The sequence below is a fragment of the Bubalus bubalis genome, chromosome 6, assembly GCF_019923935.1.
Source record: "Bubalus bubalis isolate 160015118507 breed Murrah chromosome 6, NDDB_SH_1, whole genome shotgun sequence".
Classification (NCBI taxonomy): domain Eukaryota; kingdom Metazoa; phylum Chordata; class Mammalia; order Artiodactyla; family Bovidae; genus Bubalus; species Bubalus bubalis.
The window spans coordinates 34,335,444-34,343,057 of record NC_059162.1 but is presented as its reverse complement, the minus strand read 5'-3'; positions in this window follow the sequence as shown (position 1 = coordinate 34,343,057).

The following is a 7,614-nucleotide window of genomic DNA, read 5'->3' as shown; positions in this document are numbered from 1 at the left end:
GACCACAATGGCCCTCTTAGCACAGGCAGGCTCACAACCTGCCTCTACTCTAACCATGCCCCCACTTGGACAAAGCCAGGGCAAGAGAACAAAAGAGCAAGCTGCTCCCATGTACTTGGAAGGACGAGATATTCACATTCCTGTAGCCTCAACTATTTGATTTGAAGAAAGGCAGTTTACACAGTGAGCAGAAGGCCGGTTTTGGTCACCACCACACACCGCTCTTGCTTGTTTGAAAAGCTCATTGTACTTTGGGGTTAGAGGCTCCAGTGGTCCTGAACACCCCCGCCTAGCCTTAGAGGTCACTGTAGCTTCCTCTTTTCCCCACTCCCACCTTCCTGGCTGCTGGTGCCAGAAACTTTCCACCAGGAGGCACCACTTTGCTCTGTGGCCCTGAAAGCATTCTGGGAGGGCCGAAGCTGGGGCTCTGAGCCCCTGGGGGCCCAGGCCCAGCTCCTGCATCACACCCCCTGGCCCCTAGCCAACCTACTTTCTTACCTGACTAGTTTTCTGGACTTGGTTGCCCATGAGGCCTAGACCCCCTGCCCAGCCTTCCCTACCTGCCCTGCGGCTGAGCAGTGTGTGGGCTGGTGTGGGAGCCTGCCTAGTGAGTGGAGGCCTGGAAAACAGGTGCTGTGTAGACCAACTGCTCTGTTAGCTCAAAGTGTAAACAACCCTCTTCTTCCTGAAGCCACAGGACAAAAAAGTAGTCATTGTGAAGGAAAGGACGATCCCGTGGCTGAGGTCCCTCCCCAAGGGGTCGAGAACACGCAAGCAGGAGACATACATAGGCACACATACCCATGTGCTGCCCTGTGCCAGGTGCAATAAGGAGCAAGGATTACAGAAAGAATGCAACACAGTCCTTGCTCTCAAGGAACTCCCAGTCCTTGGGAAAGGTGTGGCTTACCTTCTTCCAGCGAGCTGAACACCAAGCTCCTTCCCTCCCCGGAGCGGTGGGATGGGGCTGATGTAAGTCTTGTTTAGGACAGGCCAGCCAGCCTGCAAGCTGAGGGCTGGGAGTGGGCCCAGATAACCTCGACTCCACCCTGACTGTTGCCTCCGCAACCCACGGCTGATGCCCTCATCCCTGGCACCTTGACCTGCCCCATCTCCAACCTAAGCTACCCAGGTTACCTCAGCAAACCCCCACAGGCATAGGGGAATGAGTCAGAGCTCTGGGTCTCTCATCAACCCTTGGTTCCCACACCCAGGAACCCAGGGACCAAGATGCAGGTTGGGTGCTTCAGTTGAAAGAGGAGTCACCATGCTTCTCTAACAAGAGAAAGACAACTAGAAGCCAGACCTCCAGAGAGAAAATTTTATTTAAAGAGTTAGGCAGTTGTGAGGCCAATAGACCAGGCTGCTTGCCCTGAACTCAGTCTGCTGGGAAGGTCACTTTATCGGCCAAACAAGGTCAGTGAAGAAAACGCTCCTGGGTACTGACACTTTGCTTGTGACGGGTCCTGCTTTTCCTTTCCTGAAGCGGTTCCTTTACCCAGGGTCTTGAGAACGGCCCTCCCCGCCACCTCCCCATACCTCCCACTGGGGGCCTGGGGTGGCCCTGGCTGCACTCCCAGGGTGAGTCTGGCAGAGCTGGGACAGGCCCCAGAGAAATGTACTGCAAGTCAGAGCCTGTGCCAGGATGAGGGGGCCTGCCCACTCTTCAGTCACCTCCCAGCAAGGGGTTCCCCCAAAGCTCCTCCCAGATATGCACAAAAGGGGGCGCTACCCTGTGTCTCCAGTGGGGGCGGTCCTAGTGGTGCTGAGACGGCAGCCTCTGACGTTGCCCTTTTAAGAGCTCACCCCCCAACAACGGAGCGGGGGGTGCGGCAGGCAGGTTCCTGTTGCAGAACCCCAGCAAGTGCGGCTCCCCATCTGCGGAAAGGAGAAAGCCAACCTTGCCAGTTCTCAATCTCTAAGTCCCCGGACCTGCGGGCAGAGGTAGGGGGTCCCGGCGACCTCTGATTCTGAGAAAATCCCGTTTTCTTCTAAAGGGGAAGTTCCTCTTTTGCGCTGTTCTCATTGATTGGCGGGTGAGCCCTGCATTTTGGAGAGCGATAGGGCTCCTCCACAACAGAACCAGGGCATCCCTCCCCTGCACAAACCTGCTGTTAGAAATGGTCTGGAAAATTATTTTCAATGAGGTGTAAATTACTGATAAGGTGGTGTGACCCTTCTGGGAGGCGTCTTTTCTTTTTTTAACCCTAAAAAAGGGAAAAATTGAGCTCCCATTTAGAATGTCTTCTCTTCCTTCCATCATGTCTTAGGGAAAAAAAGAATTTTTTTTCCCTACTCCTCCAAAACCAGTGCTTCTGTACTTATGCCCCGGATTTGGCCCCTGTTCGGAATGCCTGAGCCCCTCTTCTACAGCCAGCTCTCTCTTCAACCTGCCTCTCCTGAGCCTCCCCTCCCTACCCATTCCCCTCAACCACCAACCTGCTCACACTTCCCATCCAGGCTTTGCTATCGAATTATGATCCCAGTCGGCTCCTTTCCCTCAAAGAAAAATAAGCCCTGGACACTTGTAGGATCTGTGACCTCATCAACCTCCTAGTACCCACCCCCTCAAAAGGAAGGTGGAATGTTCCATACAGTGGGAACAGCATAAGGGAGTCGGAGGAAGGCCTGAATAGTTGGAGTAGAGGGTGAGGAGAGTTGGGCTGGGGCTAGAGAAGTGGTCTGGATAAGGAGACAAGGCTGCCCCTAAAGGCTGGGTCCGTGGGGCTCTTACCTCTCACCTGCATGCGCTCTCTGTGTGTGCTCTCCTGCTGTACATCCCAAATCTGTGATCTCCCATTACACATCTCTGGCTCTGACCCACCTACCCCTAATACACAGTGAGCATCTCCACCACGATACAAACTGTTAAGTCCAGAGTCTAACCCTCTATCCGATCCTCTGCCTCCCCCTCCTCTGGATAGTCAGGCACCCAAAGCAAATACCTGGAAGTCTCGTCCTGGACCATTCCCTCCTTTTCTCCAGCAGCCAACTTCTCACAATCCCACTCTCTTCATTGCCCAGATCTGGCTGCTTGGCAGCCTGCTCCTCAGCTGCAGCGCAGACTCTCCTCCTCTTGGACTGTTACAGCCACCTTCTGCCAGTCTGCTTGACCCCAGCCGCTCTTTCAGATACAGCCTTCCCACTGTGACAGATGGTGCAGACACTCCTGCTCCCACTCCACCCCCAACCCCGCCCAAACACTTCAGATGGCTCCCTCCACCTATGAAATAAGTCCAGACTTCTCAGCCAGATCCAGATTCTTCAAACTGTGGCCACAGTTCAAAATAGCAGGCTCCTCTGCCCACTCCAGTACTCTTGCCTGGAAAATCCCATGGATGGAGGAGTCTGGTAGGCTGCAGTCCATGGGGTTGGGAAGAGTCGAACACGACTGAGCGACTTCACTTTCACTTTTCACTTTCATGCGTTGGAGAAGGAAATGGCAACCCACTTCAGTGTTCTTGCCTGGAGAATCCCAGGGATGGGGGAGCCTGGTGGGCTGCCGTCTGTGGGGTCACACAGAGTCGGACACGACTGAAGTGACTTAGCAGCAGCAGCAACAGCAACAGCTGCTCTTCTTGTCTCTTGCTCTAGCCCCAGGGAACTGCTCATCTCTCCCAGGACTGACATGCACCCTCATCTGCTCCTGCTGTTCCCACTGCCCCATGCCTTTCCTCTGGCCTGTCCCTGGAACTCTTCCTTCCCCTTCAGCTCAGTTCAGTTCAATCGCTCAGTCGTGTCTGACTCTTTGTGACCCCATGAACCGCAGCACGCCAGGCCTCCCTGTGCATCACCAACTCCCGGGGTCCACCCAAACCCATGTCCATTGAGTTGGTGATGCCATCCAGCCATCTCATCCTCTGTTGTCCCCTTCTCCTCCTGCCTTCAATCTTTCCCAGCATCAGGATCTTTTCCAATGAGTCAACTCTTTGCATGAGGTAGCCAAAGTATTGGAGTTTCAGCTTCAACATCAGTCCTTCCAAGGAACATCCAGGACTGATCTTCAGGATGGACTGGTTGGATTTCCTTGCAGTCCAAGGGACTCTCAAGAGTCTTCTCCAACACCATGGTTCAAAAGCATCAATTCTTCTGGGCTCAGCTTTCTTTATAGTCCAACTCTCACATTGATACATGACCACTGAAAAAACCATAGCCTTGACTAGACGGACCTTTGTTGGCAAAGTAATGTCTTTGCTTTTGAATATGCTGTCTAGGTTGGTCATAACTTTCCTTCCAAGGAGTAAGCATCTTTTAATTTCATGGCTGCAGTCACCATCTGCAGTGAGTTTGGAGCCCAGAAAAATAAAGTCAGCCACTGTTTCCACTGTTTGCCCATCTATTTCTCATGAAGTGATGGGACCGGATGCCATGATCTTCATTTTCTGAATGTTGAGCTTTAAGCCAACTTTTTCACTCTCCTCTTTCACTTTCATCAAGAGACTTTTTAGTTCCTCTTCACTTTCTGCCATAAGGGTGGTGTGATCTGCATATCTGAGGTTATTGATATTTCTCCTGGCAATCTTGATTCTGGCTTGTGCTTCCTCCAGCCCAGCGTTTCTCATGATGTACTCTGCTGCTGCTGCTAAGTCGCTTCAGTTGTGTCGACTCTGTGCAACCCCATAGACGGCAGCCCACCAGGTTCCTCTGTCCATGGGATTCTCCAGGCAAGAACACTGGAGTGGGTTGCCATTTCCTCCTCCAATGCATGAAAGTGAAAAGTGAAAGTGAAGTCGCTCAGTCGTGTCCGACTCTTAGCGACCCCATGGACTGCAGCCCACCAGGCTCCTTCCGTCCATGGGATTTTCCAGGCAAGAGTACTGGAGTGGGGTGCGATCGCCTTCAAGTTAAATAAGTAGGGTGACAATATACAGCCTTGATGTACTCCTTTTCCTATTTGGAACCAGTCTGTTGTTCCATGTCCTTCCCCTTCAAGGTGGTTCAAATGCTGCCCTCTCTACAAAGCCTTCCCTAACTTCTTGCACCCTCACGCAGATATTAATGAATAGGGCACTTGTCTCTTACATTGGACTGGTTGCTCCTTGAGGCCAGAGCTGTAGTCTTGTCCATCTGTGTACTTCTCAGACTTAGCCCAGTGCCTGGAGCATAGCTGGGTCTGGAGAGGGCTCTCTCCTCAGCCTACTCCAATTTATTGCAAGGAGATCCAACCAGTCCATTCTAAAGGAGATCATCCCTGGGTGTTCTTTAGAAGGACTGATGCTAAAGCTGAAACTCCAATACTTTGGCCACCTCATGCGAAGAGTTGACTCATTGGAAAAGGCTCTGATGCTGGCAGGGATTGGGGGCAGGAGGAGAAGAGGACGACAGAGGATGAGATGGCTGGATGGCATCACCGACCCGATGGACATGAGTTTGGGTGAACTCTGGGAGTTGGTGATGGACAGGGAAGCCTGGCGTGCTGCGATTCATGGGGTCACAAAGAGTTAGACACGACCGAGTGACTGAACTGAACTGAACTGAAGCTATTGCAGATGTTGCTTTGGGACTTGCTGGGCACAGCTCAGCCCCAGGCTCCGTCTCTTCCCTTCTGTGCTCAGGAGCCAAACGTGATCTCAACTGGATCTTCGATGGACTATACATCTGTATGGAATCTGCAAACAGCACTAGCACTGTTGACTGAAGCTATGGGTTAAGGCATCCAGTGCCATCTTTTGAGTCCCCAGGAAAATCTATCTAACTTGCCTGGGACATCAGGCTTGCAGCTCCTGACTGCAGCTAGCATTGGGAATACAGTTTTGTGATTAACATGAATGGGTTCAGGGCTGCACAAAAGGAAACCTAGAGACTCAACTGGCTTCCCAGTTGATGGCTCCAGGAACGACACCTTGTCACCCCTCTGTTCCATTCATCAGTTCCCCCATCCACCGTCCATTCACTCATTTGACTAATATTTACTGAATGCCTGCTACGTATCAGCAGACATGCTAGATCCTAGCTATGTGTTTAAGGCAAACATGTTCTCTTTGCTCCTGGAGCTCACAGCTAGTAGGTAAGACAGATGTTAACCAAGTAAATTAATAAATAAATACTTCCTTGTACTACAAATTTCAATATGTGCCATAAAGGAGGGGGACATTCAATACCACCATATTTAATAGCTGGAAGGAAGCCAGGGTGCCCAGAACAGAGTGAAGGGGAAGGAATAACAAGAGGCTGGGCCATTCCATCCCAAGCTTTGTGGACCCCTATGAAGTTGGGTTTTATTCAAGGCACAACCAAAAGGTCCAGTGCCAGGTGTTTAGGAAGAGAGCAACATGCTCAGATTCAGACTTTGCAGTATTACTCTGCGAAGGACACCACGAGGAGTCCTTTCATCAGAAAAGTCCAGAAAGTGGCACACTCAACAAGAAAACTAGCCTGAACTTTTCAAACAGTCAATACCACAAAAAAGAAGGAAGGAAGCTATCGAGGAAGGATAGAAGGAAGGAAACAAGCAATGTATGGCCAAACATAATGCATAAACTTCTGGTTTAAAAGCACAGCCATCAAAGACCTGTGAGGGAATGTGCATTGGTCTGGACACAAGATGACACAGGATTCATCCTGTTCTGGGCGTGGCAGCGGTCCCAGTCCCACAGGGCTCTGACTCAGGCACTGGAGGGTGGGAGCCCATGATGTTTGCACCTCACTTTCACTTCGTTCTCCAAACACTGAGAGAAAGCACAGTGTCGATGTTTATTGAAACTGAGTGCAGAGTGTCTAAGGGTATGTTGTACCATTTGAGCCATTTTTCTGAACGCTAGACATTTGCCAAGACAAAAAATTGGGGGAGATGTTTTTCAATCTAGAAAAAAATTATATTAATTAAAAAAATTTAAAAGATTACTTAGGCGACTGAGTGGTGACTGGTTTGGAGGGGAAGCAACCGCAGGAAGATTCCATACAACCTGAGCTGAGTGCCCCCTGAGTGCCAGGCGTGAAGTGGGGATGCTCAGAAATAGCCCACCCTTGGGGGCACAGTTCCTGAGGAGCTAGCCTACTGTGTTCCCTCTTTGCCTGGCAAAGAAATAAGGCCACTCTTTCCTTCTCCTCTTAAAAATAAAATAAAATAAAGAGCCCACCCTCAAGGCACACACCCTCTAGTTTTGAAGAAAAGTGCAGGGCAGCCAGCTGGGCACACGGGCAAGTTTGGACAGGAGAACATGCAGATCCCAGCCCGCCGGAGGCCGCCGGCCCATGGTCCCTGAGCAGCAGTGTCTGGAGCTCCCTGAGGCCAGGCTCTCCCCTCCCCATTTCTGTGCACTTTGTAGAGCAACAGCCAGGGCTTCTCCCCACCTCTCTCCTGTCAGAGCAACTGCCCTGCCCACCCACCTCTGCCATCAGCAGCCTCCCTCCCCACCCCTCCTCCCAAGCAGGCCATTGGTCCCAGATTTGAGCCCACAAAGTCACCAGATTCTTCCCAGTCTGGCCCTGTCTGCCCTAGTATGCTGGGCCACAACTCCCACCCCAGTCTTATGAAATTTCTTGGCCATGCAGCGTGGCTAGCGGGCGGGATCATCGAACCCAGCCCAGTAGTGAAAGCACAGAATCTTAACCACAAGACCACCAGGCAGTTCCCACACCCACCCCAGTCTTGGGTTCAGCCAAAGTGACCCT